Source organism: Ornithodoros turicata, chromosome 4, assembly GCF_037126465.1.
Source record: "Ornithodoros turicata isolate Travis chromosome 4, ASM3712646v1, whole genome shotgun sequence".
Lineage (NCBI taxonomy): Eukaryota > Metazoa > Arthropoda > Arachnida > Ixodida > Argasidae > Ornithodoros > Ornithodoros turicata.
Window position 1 is genome coordinate 48797281 of NC_088204.1, and position 26448 is coordinate 48823728.

A 26448-nucleotide genomic window follows, 5' to 3' on the forward strand; every position below is an offset into this window, starting at 1 on the left:
ATATTCAATCCGCATGGTGTCGGCGAATGAACGGGGTGAAATCCTACGATTTTGCTTCTTTTTTAAACATCTACCACGTGATCACGGATCGGGTGACTATCGGGGATTTTTCGGGGAGCGACCTCGCAATTTTTCCCTCTCGCATTTCTCCTTTCTCTTGGTACTGGGATACTGTCGGCATAGCCTCGGGTTCCTGCATTCGATACCGGCTTTACAGAACCAGTAGCCCTGTTGCCTTCCCAACCTTTTCCCGGTCCTCTGTGCTGCTTGGGCGGGACGGGAATATTACTTTGTTCAGTTTACCTGCTCCCCAAATATTGAGCGACACATTTGTTTTGTTTTTCGAACTGATCCTTGGGCTGAATGACATTTTTTAGAAACAAAGGGTTGTCCTGCGTAAAACTGCTCTACCCCCAAAAAAGGGTGACTGTCCATGAATCATGATACATGGAGCATTTATTGCGGAAAAGACAGAAGCGCGCAATTATGTGGCACTGCTTTTGACTTTCAAAGCTCGTACCCCAATGCCTCAAACCAACAGCAATAACAAACATGGAGTTCGTAGTAATGGAGATTTAATACTTCAAGCAATTCCTTCCTTCAGTATTGTTTGTTTCTGTAATGGAATTAAACATCGACAGCTCACCGTTTGTGTTGAGCGGGAGGCTGGCAAGGCTATCGGATTCACGGCAGGTCGCGCAAAAAGTAATAAGTAGCATCTGTTTTCTTTTCGGAAGGGAGCAAGCCATCCTACAGTTGCCATACGTGAACGAACGTGACCGAAGCGCACTTGCTCGGCTTGTTGCTCGAGCGGCGTGAAGCCGTTTGCTTCTCTGCGTAGTGTACTTTTGGAACCTTTCAGTTAAGTTTCATCACCTACTTGTACTACATGCTTGCTGATAACGCGAGAAAACAAATCTTGTGAAGCCCTTCAGCGAGAGTGCGTGCTTAACACTTGCATGTCTTGGGTTCATCGAAAAATGCTGAGGTAGAGAAATGGGAATTTGCTGCGTAGTGCATATTTAACTGACATGATGCGGCAGCTGGTAGTCCCTTCAATTTGTGAAGAAGCGCTGACTGATCTGCTAGTGGGGCATTACATGACAGAGTAGTGGGTTTGGTTATGTTATGTTATGTTATGTTATGTTATACCTTCGCTATCACCAGCTCCATGTGTCACAGCACGCGACCTGAAAAGGTGTACTTCAAGTCGTTTGGGCCAGTTCTTCAAGATGCATCGCTCGGCGCTTCTATCGGAACGGCATGGCATGATCTTCACCACCAGCCGTCACTTCACTGCCCTCAAGTTATAAAACGATGTGCTGTGGACATCTTTCTTAGTGGCGGGTGCGGACGTAACAGTAACATGTCTAACCCCTTGATCTACGCCTGTTTGCAGGTAAGAAATGATCTATTGTTAAAAGCTGTTGCTATTGCTTGATTATTCTGACGCACCCCCACTACACGATGCAAGTGTGTTGTGACTGCATGAATGCGCTCAGGCTCTTACTGCTCTTAGCTGGGGACGTCGAAAGTAATCCCGGGCCGTCTTTTGAGGAAATGTTTGCCGAAATACAACAGGGCCAGATAAAGCACAATGAGGATCTCGAAGGTATTAAACAAAATCAACGAGATATCGAGCAGCGGTTAGCTGGCATAAAATCGCAGATGGTCACTGTCGATAAGATACAAGCAATGATTACATCTCACGATAACTTCACGAGTTCATCTTCAAAATGCTGAAAGTGTGGACGCTATCGGAACAAATCTTCAGATGCCATTCCACGTGTGGGTCGACTCGGATCTTCATTTTGATATGATACAGCCGCTTGCGGACTCTATCGGTTCTGGTACTGCCTGGGAATCGCCCTTAATTATCTCTACGTCAGCACCAACAGCGCCGCCACCGAAGTTCTTAAATTGCCGATCAGCACCACTCTGCTTCAGTGGACACGGTTGCTGCATCACAGGCGCAACGATGCGTAACCCTTTGTGCTTTGTTATGCAGACTCTGGCTTGTTTGTCAGTTCATCTTCAAAATGCTGAAAGTGTGGACGCTATCGGAACAAATCTTCAGATGCCATTCCACGTGGGGGTCGACTCGGATCTTCATTTTGATGTGATACAGCCGCTTGCGGACTCTATCGGTTCTGGTGCTGCCTGGGAATCGCCCTTAATTATCTCTACGTCAGCACCAACAGCGCCGCCACCGAAGTTCTTAAATTGCCGATCAGCACCACTCTGCTTCAGTGGACACGGTTGCTGCATCACAGGCGCAACGATGCGTAGCCCTTTGTGCTTTGTTATGCAGACTCTGGCTTGTTTGTCAGTTCATCTTCAAAATGCTGAAAGTGTGGACGCTATCGGAACAAATCTTCAGATGTCATTCCAAGTGGGGGTCGACTCGGATCTTCATTTTGATGTGAAACAGCCGCTTGCGGACTCTATCGGTTCTGGTACTGCCTGGGAATCGCCCTTAATTATCTCTACGTCAGCACCAACAGCGCCGCCACCGAAGTTCTTAAATTGCCGATCAGCACCACTCTGCTTCAGTGGACACGGTTGCTGCATCACAGGCGCAACGATGCGTAACCCTTTGTGCTTTGTTATGCAGACTCTGGCTTGTTTGTCAGTTCATCTTCAAAATGCTGAAAGTGTGGACGCTATCGGAACAAATCTTCAGATGCCATTCCACGTGGGGGTCGACTCGGATCTTCATTTTGATGTGATACAGCCGCTTGCGGACTCTATCGGTTCTGGTACTGCCTGGGAATCGCCCTTAATTATCTCTACGTCAGCACCAACAGCGCCGCCACCGAAGTTCTTAAATTGCCGATCAGCACCACTCTGCTTCAGTGGACACGGTTGCTGCATCACAGGCGCAACGATGCGTAACCCTTTGTGCTTTGTTATGCAGACTCTGGCTTGTTTGTCAGTTCATCTTCAAAATGCTGAAAGTGTGGACGCTATCGGAACAAATCTTCAGATGCCATTCCACGTGGGGGTCGACTCGGATCTTCATTTTGATGTGATACAGCCGCTTGCGGACTCTATCGGTTCTGGTACTGCCTGGGAATCGCCCTTAATTATCTCTACGTCAGCACCAACAGCGCCGCCACCGAAGTTCTTAAATTGCCGATCAGCACCACTCTGCTTCAGTGGACACGGTTGCTGCATCACAGGCGCAACGATGCGTAACCCTTTGTGCTTTGTTATGCAGACTCTGGCTTGTTTGTCAGTTCATCTTCAAAATGCTGAAAGTGTGGACGCTATCGGAACAAATCTTCAGATGCCATTCCACGTGGGGGTCGACTCGGATCTTCATTTTGATGTGATACAGCCGCTTGCGGACTCTATCGGTTCTGGTACTGCCTGGGAATCGCCCTTAATTATCTCTACGTCAGCACCAACAGCGCCGCCACCGAAGTTCTTAAATTGCCGATCAGCACCACTCTGCTTCAGTGGACACGGTTGCTGCATCACAGGCGCAACGATGCGTAACCCTTTGTGCTTTGTTATGCAGACTCTGGCTTGTTTGTCAGTTCATCTTCAAAATGCTGAAAGTGTGGACGCTATCGGAACAAATCTTCAGATGCCATTCCACGTGGGGGTCGACTCGGATCTTCATTTTGATGTGATACAGCCGCTTGCGGACTCTATCGGTTCTGGTACTGCCTGGGAATCGCCCTTAATTATCTCTACGTCAGCACCAACAGCGCCGCCACCGAAGTTCTTAAATTGCCGATCAGCACCACTCTGCTTCAGTGGACACGGTTGCTGCATCACAGGCGCAACGATGCGTAACCCTTTGTGCTTTGTTATGCAGACTCTGGCTTGTTTGTCAGTTCATCTTCAAAATGCTGAAAGTGTGGACGCTATCGGAACAAATCTTCAGATGCCATTCCACGTGGGGGTCGACTCGGATCTTCATTTTGATGTGATACAGCCGCTTGCGGACTCTATCGGTTCTGGTACTGCCTGGGAATCGCCCTTAATTATCTCTACGTCAGCACCAACAGCGCCGCCACCGAAGTTCTTAAATTGCCGATCAGCACCACTCTGCTTCAGTGGACACGGTTGCTGCATCACAGGCGCAACGATGCGTAACCCTTTGTGCTTTGTTATGCAGACTCTGGCTTGTTTGTCAGTTCATCTTCAAAATGCTGAAAGTGTGGACGCTATCGGAACAAATCTTCAGATGCCATTCCACGTGGGGGTCGACTCGGATCTTCATTTTGATGTGATACAGCCGCTTGCGGACTCTATCGGTTCTGGTACTGCCTGGGAATCGCCCTTAATTATCTCTACGTCAGCACCAACAGCGCCGCCACCGAAGTTCTTAAATTGCCGATCAGCACCACTCTGCTTCAGTGGACACGGTTGCTGCATCACAGGCGCAACGATGCGTAACCCTTTGTGCTTTGTTATGCAGACTCTGGCTTGTTTGTCAGTTCATCTTCAAAATGCTGAAAGTGTGGACGCTATCGGAACAAATCTTCAGATGCCATTCCACGTGGGGGTCGACTCGGATCTTCATTTTGATGTGATACAGCCGCTTGCGGACTCTATCGGTTCTGGTACTGCCTGGGAATCGCCCTTAATTATCTCTACGTCAGCACCAACAGCGCCGCCACCGAAGTTCTTAAATTGCCGATCAGCACCACTCTGCTTCAGTGGACACGGTTGCTGCATCACAGGCGCAACGATGCGTAACCCTTTGTGCTTTGTTATGCAGACTCTGGCTTGTTTGTCAGTTCATCTTCAAAATGCTGAAAGTGTGGACGCTATCGGAACAAATCTTCAGATGCCATTCCACGTGGGGGTCGACTCGGATCTTCATTTTGATGTGATACAGCCGCTTGCGGACTCTATCGGTTCTGGTACTGCCTGGGAATCGCCCTTAATTATCTCTACGTCAGCACCAACAGCGCCGCCACCGAAGTTCTTAAATTGCCGATCAGCACCACTCTGCTTCAGTGGACACGGTTGCTGCATCACAGGCGCAACGATGCGTAACCCTTTGTGCTTTGTTATGCAGACTCTGGCTTGTTTGTCAGTTCATCTTCAAAATGCTGAAAGTGTGGACGCTATCGGAACAAATCTTCAGATGCCATTCCACGTGGGGGTCGACTCGGATCTTCATTTTGATGTGATACAGCCGCTTGCGGACTCTATCGGTTCTGGTACTGCCTGGGAATCGCCCTTAATTATCTCTACGTCAGCACCAACAGCGCCGCCACCGAAGTTCTTAAATTGCCGATCAGCACCACTCTGCTTCAGTGGACACGGTTGCTGCATCACAGGCGCAACGATGCGTAACCCTTTGTGCTTTGTTATGCAGACTCTGGCTTGTTTGTCAGTTCATCTTCAAAATGCTGAAAGTGTGGACGCTATCGGAACAAATCTTCAGATGCCATTCCACGTGGGGGTCGACTCGGATCTTCATTTTGATGTGATACAGCCGCTTGCGGACTCTATCGGTTCTGGTACTGCCTGGGAATCGCCCTTAATTATCTCTACGTCAGCACCAACAGCGCCGCCACCGAAGTTCTTAAATTGCCGATCAGCACCACTCTGCTTCAGTGGACACGGTTGCTGCATCACAGGCGCAACGATGCGTAACCCTTTGTGCTTTGTTATGCAGACTCTGGCTTGTTTGTCAGTTCATCTTCAAAATGCTGAAAGTGTGGACGCTATCGGAACAAATCTTCAGATGCCATTCCACGTGTGGGTCGACTCGGATCTTCATTTTGATGTGATACAGCCGCTTGCGGACTCTATCGGTTCTGGTACTGCCTGGGAATCGCCCTTAATTATCTCTACGTCAGCACCAACAGCGCCGCCACCGAAGTTCTTAAATTGCCGATCAGCACCACTCTGCTTCAGTGGACACGGTTGCTGCATCACAGGCGCAACGATGCGTAACCCTTTGTGCTTTGTTATGCAGACTCTGGCTTGTTTGTCAGTTCATCTTCAAAATGCTGAAAGTGTGGACGCTATCGGAACAAATCTTCAGATGCCATTCCACGTGGGGGTCGACTCGGATCTTCATTTTGATGTGATACAGCCGCTTGCGGACTCTATCGGTTCTGGTACTGCCTGGGAATCGCCCTTAATTATCTCTACGTCAGCACCAACAGCGCCGCCACCGAAGTTCTTAAATTGCCGATCAGCACCACTCTGCTTCAGTGGACACGGTTGCTCCATCACAGGCGCAACGATGCGTAACCCTTTGTGCTTTGTTATGCAGACTCTGGCTTGTTTGTCAGTTCATCTTCAAAATGCTGAAAGTGTGGACGCTATCGGAACAAATCTTCAGATGCCATTCCACGTGTGGGTCGACTCGGATCTTCATTTTGATGTGATACAGCCGCTTGCGGACTCTATCGGTTCTGGTACTGCCTGGGAATCGCCCTTAATTATGTCTACGTCAGCACCAACAGCGCCGCCACCGAAGTTCTTAAATTGCCGATCAGCACCCCTCTGCTTCAGTGGACACGGTTGCTCCATCACAGGCACAACGATGCGTAACCCTTTGTGCTTTGTTATGCAGACTCTGGCTTGTTTGTCAGTTCATCTTCAAAATGCTGAAAGTGTGGACGCTATCGGAACAAATCTTCAGATGCCATTCACGTGTGGGTCGACTCGGATCTTCATTTTGATGTGATACAGCCGCTTGCGGACTCTATCGGTTCTGGTACTGCCTGGGAATCGCCCTTAATTATCTCTACGTCAGCACCAACAGCGCCGCCACCGAAGTTCTTAAATTGCCGATCAGCACCACTCTGCTTCAGTGGACACGGTTGCTCCATCACAGGCGCAACGATGCGTAACCCTTTGTGCTTTGTTATGCAGACTCTGGCTTGTTTGTCAGTTCATCTTCAAAATGCTGAAAGTGTGGACGCTATCGGAACAAATCTTCAGATTCCACGTGTGGGTCGACTCGGATCTTCATTTTGATGTGATACAGCCGCTTGCGGACTCTATCGGTTCTGGTACTGCCTGGGAATCGCCCTTAATTATCTCTACGTCAGCACCAACAGCGCCGCCACCGAAGTTCTTAAATTGCCGATCAGCACCACTCTGCTTCAGTGGACACGGTTGCTCCATCGCAGGCGCAACGATGCGTAACCCTTTGTGCTTTGTTATGCAGACTCTGGCTTGTTTGTCAGTTCATCTTCAAAATGCTGAAAGTGTGGACGCTATCGGAACAAATCTTCAGATGCCATTCCACGTGTGGGTCGACTCGGATCTTCATTTTGATGTGATACAGCCGCTTGCGGACTCTATCGGTTCTGGTACTGCCTGGGAATCGCCCTTAATTATCTCTACGTCAGCACCAACAGCGCCGCCACCGAAGTTCTTAAATTGCCGATCAGCACCACTCTGCTTCAGTGGACACGGTTGCTCCATCACAGGCGCAACGATGCGTAACCCTTTGTGCTTTGTTATGCAGACTCTGGCTTGTTTGTCAGTTCATCTTCAAAATGCTGAAAGTGTGGACGCTATCGGAACAAATCTTCAGATTCCACGTGTGGGTCGACTCGGATCTTCATTTTGATGTGATACAGCCGCTTGCGGACTCTGTCGGTTCTGGTACTGCCTGGGAATCGCCCTTAATTATCTCTACGTCAGCACCAACAGCGCCGCCACCGAAGTTCTTAAATTGCCGATCAGCACCACTCTGCTTCAGTGGACACGGTTGCTCCATCACAGGCGCAACGATGCGTAACCCTTTGTGCTTTGTTATGCAGACTCTGGCTTGTTTGTCAGTTCATCTTCAAAATGCTGAAAGTGTGGACGCTATCGGAACAAATCTTCAGATTCCACGTGTGGGTCGACTCGGATCTTCATTTTGATGTGATACAGCCGCTTGCGGACTCTGTCGGTTCTGGTACTGCCTGGGAATCGCCCTTAATTATCTCTACGTCAGCACCAACAGCGCCGCCACCGAAGTTCTTAAATTGCCGATCAGCACCACTCTGCTTCAGTGGACACGGTTGCTCCATCACAGGCGCAACGATGCGTAACCCTTTGTGCTTTGTTATGCAGACTCTGGCTTGTTTGTCAGTTCATCTTCAAAATGCTGAAAGTGTGGACGCTATCGGAACAAATCTTCAGATTCCACGTGTGGGTCGACTCGGATCTTCATTTTGATGTGATACAGCCGCTTGCGGACTCTGTCGGTTCTGGTACTGCCTGGGAATCGCCCTTAATTATCTCTACGTCAGCACCAACAGCGCCGCCACCGAAGTTCTTAAATTGCCGATCAGCACCACTCTGCTTCAGTGGACACGGTTGCTCCATCACAGGCGCAACGATGCGTAACCCTTTGTGCTTTGTTATGCAGACTCTGGCTTGTTTGTCAGTTCATCTTCAAAATGCTGAAAGTGTGGACGCTATCGGAACAAATCTTCAGATGCCATTCCACGTGTGGGTCGACTCGGATCTTCATTTTGATGTGATACAGCCGCTTGCGGACTCTATCGGTTCTGGTACTGCCTGGGAATCGCCCTTAATTATCTCTACGTCAGCACCAACAGCGCCGCCACCGAAGTTCTTAAATTGCCGATCAGCACCACTCTGCTTCAGTGGACACGGTTGCTCCATCACAGGCGCAACGATGCGTAACCCTTTGTGCTTTGTTATGCAGACTCTGGCTTGTTTGTCAGTTCATCTTCAAAATGCTGAAAGTGTGGACGCTATCGGAACAAATCTTCAGATTCCACGTGTGGGTCGACTCGGATCTTCATTTTGATGTGATACAGCCGCTTGCGGACTCTGTCGGTTCTGGTACTGCCTGGGAATCGCCCTTAATTATCTCTACGTCAGCACCAACAGCGCCGCCACCGAAGTTCTTAAATTGCCGATCAGCACCACTCTGCTTCAGTGGACACGGTTGCTCCATCACAGGCGCAACGATGCGTAACCCTTTGTGCTTTGTTATGCAGACTCTGGCTTGTTTGTCAGTTCATCTTCAAAATGCTGAGAGTGTGGACGCTATCGGAACAAATCTTCAGATGCCATTCCACGGGTGGGTCGACTCGGATCTTCATTTTGATGTGATACAGCCGCTTGCGGACTCTATCGGTTCTGGTACTGCCTGGGAATCGCCCTTAATTATCTCTACGTCAGCACCAACAGCGCCGCCACCGAAGTTCTTAAATTGCCGATCAGCACCACTCTGCCTCAGTATAATGGATATCAAAGTTAAAACAATTGAAACAGCACACAGAATTGGCGCCAGGAAAACCGATTACAAACGGCCTATTGTGTTACGTAGGAAAGGCCTATTGTGTTAACGGCCTATTGTGTTAACAGGAAGAAATAAATTCTGAGGCGTGCCAATAAGCTAAAAGGAACCGACCTTTATGTTACTCAGAACTTTTCGGTTGCTGTCCGACAGACACGTAAACTTTGAGGCAGTGCAGTACCCAGCAAACCATCGACATCTGCTAAACGTCCATAAGACGTTTGAATTTGGACAATGAGATGTCTCAAGGACATCTTTTATAATCCGGATGACATCTATGGGACATTCTGGGGATAGTCCCAGTAGCATCTTTGGACATCCAGAGGATAACCGTGTGGCATCTCAACTGTCACTTAATAGACATTTTGTGGAGAACTGGCAGCCGTTGCTTACTGACATTTTTAGGATCACTTATCGCATTCCTCCGCATTAGCCCGCATGCCACATGATTCAAGGGAGTCCAGTTTCGTTTCCAGGTCTTCCTGTTGTTCACTTGGGACTCATAAGCCGCAATGTACTAGACTTTGCGACCGTGTTGGACTCCCTCGCTCTTTTCCGTCATGCCGGCTAATATGGAGGAGTACGATATATGGGCGTCGACGCCTATTTTTTTTCTAAATATCTTGATGTGATCCTTTTATCACCGTAATCCATTTGAAGATATTTCATTTTTCATGCATTTTCTGAAATGTATACCTCAAAAAGGATGTCAACACGTCAAAAATAATAACGCATAATTTGAGCAAATTCGAAAAATTTAAATCTTTTAAAATTTCAAGTTCCTCATGCTCCAGCAAAATTATGCCAGTTTTTAAAGAACATTAACGTTAGTGTTAAAAGTAGCACTGAAGTCATTTTTAACGCCCTGTTTTCTTCCTATAAAACTGTTAAGTAGGCCGCTAAGACGCACCATCAGAAGTAATTCACACCACAGAGTCATAATTATCGCAGAAATTGAGTATAAAGTACGCCATTAAAAGCGACTGTGCGCAACGGCGGCGGAGAGCATGTGTACAAGCATGCATGCGATCTGCCTGGAACCTCGCGCTGAACCTAGAAGTACAACGCTTGCTAATTGCTCCAGCGAAATGCATGTTGTCTGCTACCCCGCTGTCGTCTGCTACTCGGTTATTCGGGGTTCTGAAAAATCATTGCTAAATTGTACACATCAAAACCTTTCGCGCTATTCGGTATAAAATAACACACACACTTTCTTCAGACGTCTTAACCTGAATTTTTTTTTGTTTTTTTTTTTATGGCCCTTTGTACTCCTTTAAGATAACGTTTTATATTGATAATTTCCGACAGGCATATGCGCTTTCTGTCAGTATTTTTGCCCCGTTGAGCAAGACACTACTTAACACTACACGCTTAACACACACAGTGAGCAACACACTTAACGCGCTACACAACCATCACTTTCGTACTGCCAATTGCGTGGCACATATTGCATGAACGTGTGGAGTAATAGAACATATTTCCTCATGGTGCTCTATGCTACTGGGCCTCGGTGGCTCAGTCGGTAGCGTGTGCGCCTTCTGATCCCGAGGTCGCGGGTTCGAACCCGGCCGAGGACGCCAGCAACTTGGTGGCAGGGTACGAGTTGCTTACACACGCCGTCTTCCGCGAGGGACGTTAAATACGGGGTGCCGTGTGATGAGCTTTCATCGTACGTTAAAGAACCCTCAGGTGGGCAAAAGCAACCCACAGACCGACCGCTGTGGCGTCGCTCATGATCTCAGTTGTCTCGCGACGTAAACACCCAATTATTATTATTATTCTATGCTACTGGTCTCTTCTATATATCGGGATATTCTCGTTATGTCCGTGCTAAATCATTGTCCACGTCGGATTAATTTCAAACATCCCAAGGATGTCTTTGGAAGATATCCATGAAGGACGACAATCGGACGATTACCCTGACATCCTCTGGACGTTCCTACGACATTACTTTCCGACCAGGACGACAAGACCATTTGGAGACGTCCTTCGGACGTCGATGGTTATGTAGGCAGTCGCGCGAAAGGTGGACTAGGACTGGACTGGAAAGCTGGACTGGAAAACTTGGATGGACTGGAAAGGTGGACGAGTGCGACTAGAGAGTCGATCTTCTAAACCGACAAATTGACGCCTTGGAGAACAGAATGCGACGTACCAACTTGATTTTCCACGGGATCCAAATGAATCCTGGGCGCAGTCTGAGACAAACATCATCAACGTCTGTCAGCAAAACCTCGGGAAAACCGTTAGACCTGACGATATCGAGCGCGCTCACCGTTTGGGTAGATACCGTCCAGGTATTAACCGACCGATCATTGTCAAATTCACATCTTTCAAAAAGAAAGAAGAAATTCTTAGTCATGGTGATTTGTTCAAGAATAGTCAGTATTCCGTGAGTGGCGACCCCCTATGAAAATGCATTTTGCCTATCTGTAGACTTATTGTGGACTTCTTGTTTCCTGTCTTGACAGAGTGTTGACTTCGACTTCTTGTTGATCAAGTCAACAGGAATTGCTGTTGACATCATGTCGACAATCCCTTGAACTACCATGTGTACTCTCTGTGGACAAGGTACATAGGCGTCGTTGTTGGCAATTTGTGGTCTTTCTGTGCACCTATGTAACAAGTACTTATTTCGACCGTTTTATTTTATAGATGGTTTTTGTATTATTAATCACTGCGTTATCGGCCAGTAATGTCTCCAGAGGTCGACCTCTAGGGGTACCGAGCGTTCCCTAAAAGGGGGGTGGGTATATGTGTATGAGGCATATCTGTAGTCTATTCATTAGGAGACAAAGGTGTATGGGTAATGTCAGCAATTTCAGGGTGAGTTGCAAAAAAAAAAAAACATGTTGGTTATACACCCCTCCTGGGAGGTAGACAGATCCGTGTTATCGGCTCTCTAAACAAAGCGGTATTTGAATATGAACTTATGATCAAATGTAGTAGCTTGAATGCACTTTGTCACTTTTTAGCTAGACATTAAAACTCTAAATACATTTTTGTTGGCTTTGAGACGGTTCCTGGTATTATTTATACTTCAGTTCAGTATACAATATATTTCTTATACGACCACATGAGGATCATGCACATGCGACCGACAGGTTTGCTCCCCATTCTGACTGTGCGCCTCCGTGCCTCGCCCTCGCCTGGTCACGAAGGAGTCATCGCGATTAGCATCATCGGAATGTCGTTGGAACGGTTACGACATGTTTCAACTGGCTCGTCCATTAGTGAACAAAGTTGGACGTGGTTTTGCGTCGTAAGGGGTAAGCTGTGTGATCGAAGTGTGTTCTTAGGCTTCACTTTTATTCATACCATGACTGTTGTGCTGTAGGCTTTCGCTGTGTGTTTCGAGGAGTTGCTGCAGTCTTGCGTCCCGTCAGGTAAGTGTACAAGTATCATTTCGTGGCCGGTGTTGGTTCTGCTAATTTAAATTTCGTTTTTGCATGTCATGAAAGAACAAAGGAGGACATGGTTTTGTATCGTAACGGGTAAGCTGTGTGATAGAAGTGTGTGGCCCAGCATCACTTGTATTCATACCATGACTGTTGTGCTGTAGGCTTTTGTTGTTTGTTTCCAGCAGCGGCTGCAATCTCGCGTCCGGTCAGGTAAGTGTACAAGTATCAGTTCGTGGCCGGTGTTGCTTTAATTTCATTCTCGTTGTTGCAGGCCATGAAAGAACAAAGTAGGATATGATTTTGCGTCGTAATGGGTAAGCTGTGTGATCGAAGTGTGTGATTAAGCTTCACTTGTAATTACACCATGACTGTTGTGCTGTAGGTTTTTATTGTTTGTTTCGAGCAGCGGCTGCAGTCTTGAGTCTTGTCAGGTAAGTGTACAAGTATCAGTTCGTGGTCGGTGTTGCTTCTGCTAATTTCATTCTCGTTTTTGCAGGCCATGAAAGAACAAAGGAAGATATGATTCTGCGTCGTATGGGTAAGCTGTGTGATTAAGGTTCACTTGTATTCACACTATGACTGCTGTGCTGTAGGTTTTTGTTGTTTGCTTCGAGCACCGGCTGCGGTTTTGCGTCCCGTTCAGGTAACTGTACAAGTATCCGTTCGTCGCCGTTGTTTCTGCTAATTTCATTCTCGTTTTTGCAGGCATTACTCAGTTGCACAGTAAGCTGGGTGAACCAACTTTGTTGTTGCCATAGCCGTTTTACTCAGTTTTACCCACCTGCGTTTGAACATTACTAATCTGCAATTGCACACCCTATTTCAGACACATTTCTCTCCAACGCTTTGAGACGTCGCTTTCGCCGAAATTCAATGAATTTTGCAGTCCAGCATTTAGTGTTTCATCGTGGGTCGCCAGAAGAACAGCAGATCATTGACTGTCAATTGTGCGACGCGACACTGTGTGGCACGAAGCATGTGTACTTGTGAAAAATAGATACATATATAGTTCTGCAATACTTAATTCCCTGCAATTTATGCGTGTTGCGAGTGAATGAACATATGTACTCACAAAAATACAACTTCACCGCATAGCACGCTTCTAGCCGACCATCAACTCGAATGATATCGCTATGTGCCATGACTTGTTCAAAACGGTAGGCGTACGCCTTTTTTGTGACACTTAGGCTGTTCATAATCGTCACAAAAATGGCGTACGCCTCCCGTTTTCAGCAGATAGGCAGATAACGATATCATTCGAGATGATGGTTGGCCAGGAGCGTGCTATGCGGTGAAGTTCACTTCTAAGAGTATAGAGTCACAGGAAGTCCACAAAAAGTCTTCACACCATACGCGGGATAGTGTTGTTGACAGTACACATAAAGTAAACAAAAATTGTAGCTGTAGCCAAATGTCTACAGAAAGTTGAGGGCCATAAGTCAACAAGAAGTAAACATACGCTGTCAACACGATGTCTACAGAAACTCTGAAGAGAGTTTGCTACCCATGTTGACTGGGGTCTGTAGAAAGTAAACAAACTAAACACCTATTTTCATAAGGGACTATTCGCTCAAAGTTCGAACTGCCCGTAAGCATCTTATCAATTATGCCAAAGCGCAAGGGAAACCATATAAGATTAGTTTCGACGAGCTGCTAATAGAGGGAAAGATGTTCGAGTACGACGCCGATCTTTGACTAGTTTCAGTTACTATCGTAAAGACAGAGGTGGGAGAAGGGGTGGGGGAGTGTTCATTGCCGTAAGAAACACTTTTTCTTCATATCTGATACCAGTCTTGTCTGTTCTTGAGATTGTCTGGGTGTGTGTACAGTGCGGGCCCACAAATGTACAGTTGGGATTATGTTACCGCCCACCGGATTATGTCACCGATTTTGAAAGTGAACTGTTTCTTGCTATATCTGATATTGCTATGCGCTTTCCTAAACGCAAACTCGTGCTTCTTGGAGATTTTAACATTACTGGTACCGATTGGAATATGCCTTGTGTCATGCCCGGTTGTTTCACACTTGCTGGCTTGGGTCTTGGAGCGAGGCGATTGCTTCCCAGATCACATTACGGCATTCCGGAAGGGCTGGAGCGCGTCTGACGCAATCGCTGAAGTGGCTACTAGCCTGAAGCAAGCGAGAGAGTCCAATGAGTTTGCTCTCGCTTTCTTCATTGACGTGAAGAAGGCATACGACTCGGTAACGCACTCGGCATGTCTCGCTGCGCTCGAAGCAGCTCGAGTCACTGGCCGCCTTCTAGGATACCTGTGTGACTTTCTGTCCAACAGAACGTTTGACGTCTCCGTCCGCGGGTGTATCAGCTCTGTGAAGAAGTTTGAGCGAGGAGTCCCACAAGGCAGTGTTCTATCACCTATACTATTCAACCTAATCATGGCAGGGATTCACCGAGGAATTCGCCCTACACCGTACGCCCTTCATCTCACCATCTACGCGGACGACATCTGCCTCCGCATTGTGGGAACGGACAAGGAGAAAGTTCGTGACACAGCTGATATTGCCTTGAACGGGCTCAATGCAGCGCTGCTTGCGAGGGGGCTGGAAGCGTCACCAGAGAAGTCAAAATGCATGGTCTGCATTCCCCGTGGAAAGTACGTGGGCAAAGACTTCCCAAGCCTCAGCATTAACAACACTCCCATCCCAATATGCGCGTCATGTAAATATCTTGGTGTCACCATCGATAGCACATTACGCTGGTCTAAGCAAGTAAACGAGACTATCTGCAAGGGGAAGAAAACGCTCAACCTGCTACGCAGAATCAGCGGTAAGTCATGGGGCTGCAATGCGCGGTCACTGCTCACCCTTCACAAAGCCCTGATCTTGTCACGCATTCTCTACGTGGCGCCATACGTAGACCTCGCGCCCACACAATGGCAGGCCCTTGAGCGCCTTCATCGCGCTGGCATAAGAACTGCGCTTGGTCTCCCAACGTTCTCTAGCGTCACCCAAACGTACCTGGAAGCTAAGGAAAAGCCTGTTAGTGTCCACTCTGAGCTCAAAGGACTCCAGTTTCTGGACGATGCATCAACATCCATCAGCAAGCATTCCCTCTTCACCGGCCTCGAACAGAGGACACACACATCCCTAGGACGCCTGGCTAGTGCCACCAGCTCTCTAGCCAACAGGGGCGCTCTTCCTCGGCTCCCAGCTAGTCCACCTACGCCGCCGTGGCGGGAGTTCGTGCCCGCAACAACGCTTCACATCCCGGGTCTACGGAAGAAGAGCGAGTCCAGCCCCCTAGTGGCCAGGATGGCGGCTGAGAACCTGATCAGCGACGTTTATCACACACATACCCTGGTGTTCACGGATGGCTCCATTGACCACCGTTCCAAAAGTGCTACCAGTGCGTACTACATCCCGTCAATAAACAAGGCCTGGCAAGGGAAATCAGTTCGCTACCCAATCTCATCTACGACGGCCGAACTCCTGGCCTTGCTACACGCAGCTGCTGCGGTTCAAGTCACCGGAATACCTAAGGCCGTCTTGCTTACGGACTCCAGAAGTGCTCTCAACAACGTGATAAACCCCATGTGTGGTAGCATTCTGGCCCGATGCATAAGGAGATCGTGTGCCCAGCATAGGCTAACCGGAGGTGAGCTTACGCTCCAATGGATCCCATCTCATGTCGGCATCAGAGGCAACGAACGAGCGGACCAGCTAGCTTCCTCAGCACACAACAGCTGCAGCCCATCCTTAGCAGTCCCGGCCGACACTGACAGGCTCATGGTCGTCAAACAGCTAGTTGAGGTGCGTCACCCCGGCATACAGTACATCATGCAGAATCACCGACCCTCTCTTCCCACGAAAGATCTTCCCCGTGGTATGCAGACAATGCTCCATCGATTACGCACAGGATCTGCGTTCACGAACTCGCAACTGTGCAAGATCGGCTCCAGGGAGGACTCCAGTTGCGGACACTGTAATCATCCGGAGACAATTGCGCATATCCTGACAGAATGTCGTGCATACCATGCCATGCGGGAAACCCATCTTCCCCACGCCAGGCCTGGTATACTGACGGACGTCCTCTTCCCCGAAGGTTCTTGTGCGGAACGACTTTCAAAAACTCGCGGCCTCGTGCGCTTTCTTCAAGCAACGGGCCTAGCGGAGAGACCACTCTAGTGCTCCTCTCATCTACAGTGTGCTTCCGTCCCATCAGTACCGGTCATCCTGCCTCTACATCACTTTGAAGTCCTCAACTCCCCTTTCTCCCACTTTCTTTTCCTTTTTTTGGCTATAGTCGTGACGATGCCCACTTGAGTGCGGCCAACAACGGCAAGCTACCTCGACACCCCCCCCCCCCCCCCCGTTTCACACTTGCTAGAGATTTTTTCAGTTTGTGTTTGGATTTTCATGTTTACCAAATCATATCGTTCCACATCGGGGTCACAGACAGCACTGCAAATATTTTAGATTTGGTGTTGTCCCCAGTACCAGATATTGTTAGTTCCGGCATGACCGGCATCAGCGACCACAATGTCATTCACTTTAATATACGTTCTGAAACACGGAAGTGTCGTACCACCAAGAAGGTGATTCGATTATACGACCGTGCCAACTTCACTGCCAAAAACGATGCTCTTTCTTCATCTCTTCAGCCATTTCGCTCTGTCCAAGAGAATTGGCTCTTCTATAAGTCACTGTTGTCCAGCCTTGTCGAGAGGTACGTGCCGTCTATGTCGATTATAACTTCTTCCCCTGCCCCATGGTACAACAAGTCCATCAAAACATTACTGAATAAGAAAAAAAATACTTGTTCAGAAGAGCGAAAACTAGGAATTCCGCCGTGTTGTGGGAAAGGTATATTTCATGTGCCAAGTCCTACAAGCACACAGTCAGAGATGCGAAACGCAAGTTCTTTTCCTGCAACATTCCGAAGCTCCTTGTTCAGAACCCCCAAAAATTTTGGTCCACTATAAATCTAGCCAAAGCTTACAATAATGAGATATTACTTCACGAAGGACGGGGCCCTGTCCCGCCTGACCAGGGCGCAAAATTGTGTGGCTATACTTTCGCGCAGGCCTTTTCAACAAAGTCCGTCCGACATACCAAGCTGTCCACCTTTGTCTTGTCCCCCCATGGAGCCGATCGTCATATCTGAAAACGGTATCCTAAAGCTAATCGATTCGATTCGCATTTCTTCGTCATATGCACTCTTAAAAATGAACTTCACCGCACAGCACGGTCCTCGCCAACCATCATATTTAATGATATCGTTATCTGCCCCCATTTGTTGAAAACGAGAGGCGTACGCCTTTTCTGTGACAATTATGAACAGCATAAGTGTCACAAAAAAGGCGTACGCCCCCCGTTTTCAACAAATCAGGGCAAATAGCGATATCAGTAAAGATGATGGTTGGCTAGGAGCGTGCTATACGGTGAAGTTCATTTTAAAGAGTGTGGTTTCGACAGCATCAACAGTAAAATTTTAAAGGGCACTAGGATCATCATCTCTTCCTATCTAACTGCTATCTTCCGGCAGTCGTTATCTTCTGCTGTCGTCCCGGAGGACTGGCGGGTGGTTAAAGTCATCCCTATCTACAAGAAAGGTGACAAACACGACGCTAACAATTGTCGTCCAATATCACTAACGAGTGTGCCATCTAAAATTCTCGAACATATAATACATTCAAACATAATGTCCTTTCTCGAGTCTAGTGGCCTTATTTCGCCCTGTCAACATGGCTTCCGCAAACATTTTTCCTGCGAAACCCAACTCGCCTCGTTCATTCACGATATTCATACTAATCTGGACAACAGACGTCATATTCCTTGATTTCTCTCGTGCCTTCGACCGGGTTCCTCATGGCCGACTAATGACCAAGCTGCGGAGCTTTAATATTGATTCCACGACGTTATTTTGGATTTCTGCATTCCTGAGTTCCCGTTCGCAGTCTGTCTTCGCCAATAACTTACTCTCAGATGCCCACCCAGTCTCTTCCGGTGTATCGCAGGGTACCGTGTTAGGACCTCTCCTGTTTCTCCTGTTCATTAATGACCTGCCTTTGTCCATACAGTCAAACATACGTCTCTTTGCCGATGACTGTGTCGTTTATCGCTGCATCTCCTCTCCCGACGACCATCTCATCCTTCAAGATGACCTCACCCTCATCGATCACTGGTGCAGTAAGTGGCTAATGTCACTCAATATTGATAAATGTTGCCACGTCCCATTTTGTAGGAAAACTCCAAAATTCTATCGCTCTTACTCCCTTAATGGTTCTGTAATTTCGTCCGCTACATCATATAAGTATCTGGGTGTTAATTTGCAAAACGATCTTTCTTGGAACATCCACGTAAGCTCCATCGCTAAGCTAACCGCACTTTAGGATATTTGAAATGGCAACTCTGGTCTGCTCCCCCTAATATTAAACACCTGGCTTACATCACATTAGTCTGGCCTCAGCTGGAGTATGCCTCTGCCGTATGGGACGCATCTACTGCTTACCTTGCGCGCGACTTCGAAGCCGTTCAAAACCGCGCAACCAGGTTCATCACTAGTAACTACTCACCATATACAAGTATCTCTTCATTAAAAAAACACATCAACCTGGCCGAACTGCACGCCCGTAGGAGGGCCGCACGCTTATCACTGTTTCAAAAGTTCTACCATTCTCCTGTCATCAGGTCAGCCTATATCAATCCTCCTCACAGAATATCATCTCACATCGACCACGAACTCAGTCGCCCGCTTAAAAGGTAACACTCAATCATTTTCAAATTCCTTTTTCCCCCAAGACTGCCATTGATTGGAATAACCTCCCGCCCCACATCTTTACCATAACTGACCCGTCTCAATTTCGTAATTCTATTTCAAGTAAATAAATCTTGCGTCATTTATGATACCTTGTGTAACCTACTTGTATAACGTTGTTGTTGTTTCCATTTGTTGTTGCTGTTTTACTGCCGTTTTTTTTTTTCTATGTGTTATCTTTTTCTTCACTTCCTGTAACCCACTCCTCCCATGTAACGCCCGTATGGGACTTTTGGGAGTTCAATAAATTGATTGATTCACTCGTATATGATAAGTTGCAACAACGATGTTTTCCAGTGGGATGAAGAATCTGAATCCAGAGTTTGTGTAACTTCACACACTGGTGGCGCAATTCCTGATCGTGCAATGGGCGGCTTATCTCAATTGATTAGTACTGATAACCGCAGAACATTGCGATCAAATTCTGAACAAAATCGAGCAACATCACGATGACCTTGCAACTTGGATCGTGACTTTCTTCTGTCTTTTAATGCCCGTAGATAATAAGATAGATAAATTAGAGTTTATACTGTTACAGCATCAACCAGATGTTGTAGCTATCACTGAAACGTGGCTAAGACCAGATGTTGATAACGCTGAGATATTACCACCCGGTTATAAGATGTTTGAAAAGACCGGGATGATAGTAGCGGGGGAGTTCCTCTTATTGTTAAAGGCGACATTTTCTGTACGGAAATTGATTGTATTGACGATGTTGAATCCGTTTGCTGTCGCTTAAAGTTCGGCTCTATGTCACTGCTTGTGATTAACATATATCGGGCACCAGGCTCACATGTCTCTTACATGGATCGCATAAATGACTGAGCCGGTAACCTAAGGTCGTCTCAGAATGTTTTAATAACAGGAGATTTTAATTTGCCTGGAATAGACTGGTCGCGACTTTCTACGGTTCTTGAAATCGTAAAAGTTCCCAGCGAATATTGGATACGAGTGTATTAAATGGCCTGACACAACTTTTTAACAAACCGACAAGGGTTACAGATTGCCAACACTCCATTCTTGATCTTGTGTTTGTGTCTGACGTTAGTGGAGTCTCACCGTACAGTAGAAACCGGTATATCGGACCATCAGACGGTGGCGGTTCATATAAGTGTCAATACCTGTGAAGAATCAACAGCGAACGAAACAATCACTGTATACAGATTCAGTCAAGCGCCAGACAACGAAATACTTATTCGCCTTGAGGACAATTTTGAATTATTTCAGAGACAGTGCACGTTAAGTGATATTACGGTCGATGAAATATGGCGCGAGTTTAAGCGCGTTGTGTTTCAATGCCTCCAAATCATAGCGAAGTGCTGCAAGAAGACTGCAAACCACAACCCCTGGATTAACCGGAAAATCATCTGTTTAAAACGTAGAATAGCGAGAACTCGAAAGCGACTTAGGCAGGGAGCGAATTCGGCGGTACTAACATCAAGAATGATCTGCCTTAAGAATCAACTGAGAATTGAGCTAAAAAATGCTAAGCAATTTTTCTTCACCACTACGCTTAGTAACTTCATGAAAAAACGAGCCTGCTAAATTTTGGCGACAACTGTCACCAAAACGCAAAGATGACATCAGACTTCGTTGTGATGAGGCGGTGATTGAACACCCACAGAGGATAGCGTATCTGTTCAATTATCTGTTCTATTATTTTCAGAGTGTCTTCACTAAAGAGAATCACAATTTCAGCATTTGTTGCGAATCGTCAGCTGCCTCCATCTCAAATCCGGAGTTGACGGCGTTCTTAATCTTCTTCTGAGTGTAAATACTAAAAAGTTTTGAAGATAGACCAAAAGCCATGATGTTTATTACTGCGTAACACTGGCTTGCACAACAAATAAAAACAACGATAAACAAGAAAAGGACGTTTCGACGCCTATTCGGGCGTCCTCATCAGCTTTAAAAACGTGAAGGAACTGTTTATGAGAAGGGGAAACCTTTTAAAGCCTTCTAGCAGTCCGGGTAGAGGCCCCTTGTGATGATTACAGGCATTGTTGTCCCTATGAATGTGCCATGACTCAAGGAATTTCCTGACTCCCCATCTGTGTTCACGTGTCAAGGTCTTTACATTATCAATATCGAAGGAATGACCCGTTTTTTGTATATGCTCAACAAGTTCGGTGCGACGATTCTCTGCAGGCGGGTTCTTGATCTGGGCTTTGTGCTCCTTCATCCTATTGGCCTACTAGTTCGACGACCAAGTTTACAGACAAATAGAAGGCTGCCTAATGGGAAGTCCGGTCTCAGTTCCAGTGGCCAACTTGGTAATGGAACACATCGACGAACGAGTTTTTGACACCAGTAACATGGCTGTAAAATTGTATAAGCGTTATTTTGACGACACTTATTCACCCCAACATACAGTTCACGATAGAAAAGGATAACGACGGTCAGTTACCTTTTCTAGATGTTTTAATCACTCGTAATAAGTCAGGTACTCTCAGTACCTCAGTTTATCGTAAACCGTGTGACAATCGCTCAGTTTTAGATTTTCACTCGTACCATGCTCCTGAACACAAACGAGCTGTGGTGAGGTCATTATTCAACCGTTTACACGCGATACCAAGCACGTGTGAATCTAAGGCAGCTGAACGTATCTTGACGAGTGACATCCTCACAAGGAATCATTACCCTGATAGCTTCGTTAGAAACACCGTTTTTAGAATGTCACCCGATAACACAGTGGAAAGACTTCCCCCTGATAAGATCGTATGTATCCCGTGCGTCCGCGGACTGTCAGAGCCCGTACGAAGGATTTTAAAACCACTTGGTATCACTACAGCGTTCAAACCAAAACAAACATTGCGCAACGTACTTTGTCATCCCAACGACTCTGTGCCATATATGTACCAATCAGGTGTTGTTCACAAGATAGAGTGTACAGACTGTGACGCATGCTACATAGGGGAAACAGGAAGAAAAAAAGCCACTGGGGGGATATGTTTATTAGGAAAAAGAAAGAAAAGGGATGAAGGAGCACAAAGCCCAGATCAAGAACCCGCCTGCGGAGAACCGTCGCACCGAACTTGTTGAGCATGTACAACAAAACAGGTCATTCCTTCGATTTTGATAATGTAAAGACCTTGACACGTGAACACAGATGGGGGGTCAGGAAATTCCTTGAGTCATGGCACATTCATAGTGACAACGATGCCTGTAATCATCACAAGGGACCTCTACCGGACTGCTACAAGGCTTTAAAAGGTTTTCCCTTCACATAAACAGTTCCTTTACGTTTTTAAAGCTGATGAGGACGCCCGCATAGGCGTCGAAAGTGTCATCCGCGTTCATGCTACGGATATCCGGCGCGGATAGTAAACAATCACAGTGGTACCGGTGCATCACGTCGGAACTAGATATCCCGTGACTGCAGCAGGATAGCGCTCGGTGCTCGGTAGTATGTGAGAACGGCAACCGGAAAAAGAGCGCCAGATTTTAAGCGCTGTTTTCTAGCGCTATAAAGCGAAGCGCTGTATGTGGGAACTGGCCTTAAGGCTTGAACACCACTCAGAACCCATTTCACGTTGCTTTCCATGGATGGCGCCACAATGAACCACGCCACTCGTGTCCATTTCCATGGCTTTCAAGAGATGGTGCCACGGTTAGCCGTGCTAAGTTTAAATTACACCCAGTTCAAACGATGCTGTCAGATTACATATAAAATTAGAATAACTGAACAGTCTGTATTAGAGCTATACCTTCACATGGTGTAAAACAATATCTTTCTCGAAAATTCGCAGTGCTTCTTTTGAGAACATGGGGGACGTGCAGCAATTCTACGTTAGGTTACTTTCGAACGTGTCAAGTGATATCTACCCATACAATACAATGTCTAAGTTCTGAGTGAAACTTGCGCAGCCAGCGCACTTAGATGGAAAGTTGCTTTGACAGGCATGAACTTTCCATTTGCGATAAACAATGTTACAGATAATGTGAATGCTAAATCTGAAACCAACTTTTACCATGCTACTCCCACAACAGAGAACATGAAGTTCCTCGCAGGATAAAACATTATTTCTCCTATTCATCAAATGTTGTCAAAACATTTCAAAAACCAAGCAAGGAAAACCCGAGCTGCACGTCGCTATGAGATACAACTTCCACTCCACTCCACTATCAGCTAAGCTTGGCCTGCCAAAACAATTATTGGCTGTGCTGGTGTGGAAGAAGGTATGCCTGTAAAACCACAGAAATACTCCAAAGCCACCAAGGGAAAAGTTACCCTGATTGCTTACCGTTCACGCGCAACAAAATTCGAAATACCAGGAGGGTATTACGAATCTAAGAAGGACCTTGTAGGTGCGATAAATCATAGATTTTGCGCAACAACTGCTGCAATACGCTCGGCTCGTATTCCTCAATCCTTGCAATGGATTATGTCGCCTAGAACGTAAGACTGATGGCTGTGTTACATAACGATAAACGATGCTTTATTGCAACTTCCACAGAAAAAACACAATCAGGGGCAAGCCAAAAAGCAGCACGAGGCTGCTTGACAAGGACATTACCCCTTTAACATGATCGTCGCGACCTCATGCACCAAATGAGCAAGATCATCTATTTAGTGCGAAATATGGAACGCTATTTGACATAAGAATAGACCTTTAAAACTAACACAACCATGACAGAATACTACAATGGAACAAAATACAAAACAATACAAATACAAAACAAGAAATTGAGCTGATATCCCGAATATGAAATTAAATAAACAATGATCTTGTTGTGTTGTGGTTACAGGTATATCGGCATGAGCATGCGGACCAGTTGATCAGCAGAGGCCCGCCAGGGGTGCCAAACCATCCATCCATCCATCCAGCACGATGGTTTTCAGGGGAAAATAAAAGAAGTTGATCTCCTCCTGGACGGTCGTGTTATGCAGGCTCCATTGAAGTTGGGTCCGTTCTTACGAAGGTAGTTATTTCCTTCCTACCGACACCACATTGGCGACGAGGGCTCTAAGAAGAAAAGGAACTGCACCACGTTGAAGATTCATTATGAGCTTCGGCGGTATTACGCCTCCGCCCACGTTCTTATCCATTCCCGGCAAGCCTAACGTTCCATGGACGCAATGGAGAGAACTTTTCTCCAATTTCGTGGGAGCCTCAGGAGCTGGGGAGTTCATATCAAAAAGGAAGAAGCAAATCCTTCTACATTGCTTAGGGATAGAAGGCCTTCGCATTTATAATAGGCTTCCAGAAGTAGTACACGAAGCTACGCAAACTGCATCACGTGAAGCCGGCGCAACACCGTCTACAAGTACCGTGTCAGGTACAGTGACGCCTGTCCCTGACGAGTACGAAACGGCCCTATACGTACTTTAGATGCTTACTTCGCTACCACCGTCAACGTGGTGACGGAACGCCACAACTTCAGGAAAAGAACTTAGCTGCCGGGCAAGAGCATTGACGATTTTGTTTTGGCCTTACGAGAGTTATCCGCTTCATGCAATTTTGGTGCCCAAACTGAATACAACTTGCGAGACAAATTTGTACAAGGAGTACCTTCGCAGCAAATACGTGGGAGGCTTCTCCTTGACGGATGGGCTCTAACGTTTTCTCGTGCCGTGGACATCGCCAAGTATTGTCAAAGGGTATCGGGCGAAACCCAGTCCTTCGTACATGGTGATGTCGTTCAAAGCATCGGCAACGCTCCGGCGTCGAAGACCCGAGGGCGTCAAAGTAAAGGACAAACGCGCCAGCTGCATCATTCCCAGAACTCTCAGCGCAAGGACGGAGCCCAAAGATAACGCTGCTATCGGTGTGGGTCAACGCGGAATCTCGCAAATGCTTCGAATTGCCCAGCGTTTCACAAGCGTTGCAACAGCTGTGGCAAGGTTGGTCACTACGCCTCAGTTTGTCGAGCGTCGAAGACATCGACGAAAGTACAGGAGCTTTCTACAGAGGAGGATGAAGTTCTAACCCCCGGTTGCACCAACGACGCTTAACGCAGAACCGAGTTCGCAGAGCTAGTTGAGCTCGGTTCCAGTTTCCGAGCGTTGCACCAAACGAGCTCAACACTAGCGCCGCCCTCAAACTGCTATTAAACCTCCACTCAGCGGAACCGCCCTCGTCGGCGGCTCAGGGCGAGGAGCCGCGCTGATGCCGTCAGCTGTTTGCTCGATTATTTGTTGAAATAGTCGTGCGGAGGCGACAACAAATGAATTTCTGTCATTACTACGAGGAAGAATAGTGTCAACGGTTCTTCTGCTGATACAGTTGCATCTGACAAGAAGGATGGGCGCATTTTCAAGTCCTCGGAATGGTTTCGTGTAAGCGGACATGTTGACTGTTGTGAGGTGCTGTGTGTGTGTGTGTGCGTGTGCGCTCAACTTTTATGAGCACAGATTGTGTAAAATAATGCCGCAGATGTGGTAGCTAAACATATGTGAGCAGCCGCGTTGGCTGCCTGTGTTCGTATGTGAATGTGGTGGTTTACGAAGTGCTGTTCACGGCGCAGCTCATCGATACAAGTGAAATACGTCAGTGCACGGTTCATAAATGCTGTGATTTGGGTCCGGATGAGAGAAGTGGCAACGGAACGATCTCTGCGTTGGCAGTGTTTGCCCAAACGTACGGTAGCCCTTGCTAAATCAACTTTTTCCGCGTAATGAGTGTTTAATTACTCTGACACTGGGTTTTTGCTTTCGAAAGTTGTTCACTTCTGTAACCCGGGATTCTTCGCAGACGATGTTACGCAGACAGACGAATGCAGACCAACAGCGATGTATTGTACAGTCCTCATGTAATAAATAGCTGTAGTCTTCCACACTTGTTGCCTGGACGTTTTTCTTTTTGTAATGTAAAAACGAAATTTCATCAATCGCGGTCTCTTTCATGCTATCGAATTAGCTTCAGCTGCGATCGCAGACGACAAAACAGTTGGAGGTCGTCTTGCGACTTCTTGTTGGTCAACAAAATGACTGCACTTTTGTCTGGGTTCTTGTCTGAGGACAGTGACATTCAAGATCTACAGGACGTTCTTCTTCTGCCAAGGGAAGCAATGCCAAG

At 47.0% G+C, this 26448-nt stretch overlaps 2 long non-coding RNA genes across 3 annotated transcripts; both read left to right on the forward strand.

Annotated features, from left to right (window-relative positions):
• Nucleotides 1-826: 826 nt before the first annotated feature.
• Nucleotides 827-26202, forward strand: LOC135391508 (uncharacterized). The gene is made up of 3 exons (XR_010422014.1): nucleotides 827-861; nucleotides 1168-1399; nucleotides 24179-26202. It is a non-coding gene; the product is annotated as an uncharacterized LOC135391508 (long non-coding RNA).
• On the forward strand, nucleotides 12366-13677 carry LOC135393125 (uncharacterized). 2 transcript variants are annotated; one of them, XR_010422468.1, is made up of 8 exons: nucleotides 12366-12522; nucleotides 12591-12639; nucleotides 12715-12747; nucleotides 12837-12864; nucleotides 12926-12968; nucleotides 13037-13085; nucleotides 13151-13297; nucleotides 13360-13677. It is a non-coding gene; the product is annotated as an uncharacterized LOC135393125 (long non-coding RNA). The 2 variants fall into 2 exon arrangements; XR_010422469.1 differs by having other exon boundaries at nucleotides 12591-12747; nucleotides 12840-12864.
• Nucleotides 26203-26448: the final 246 nt, after the last annotated feature.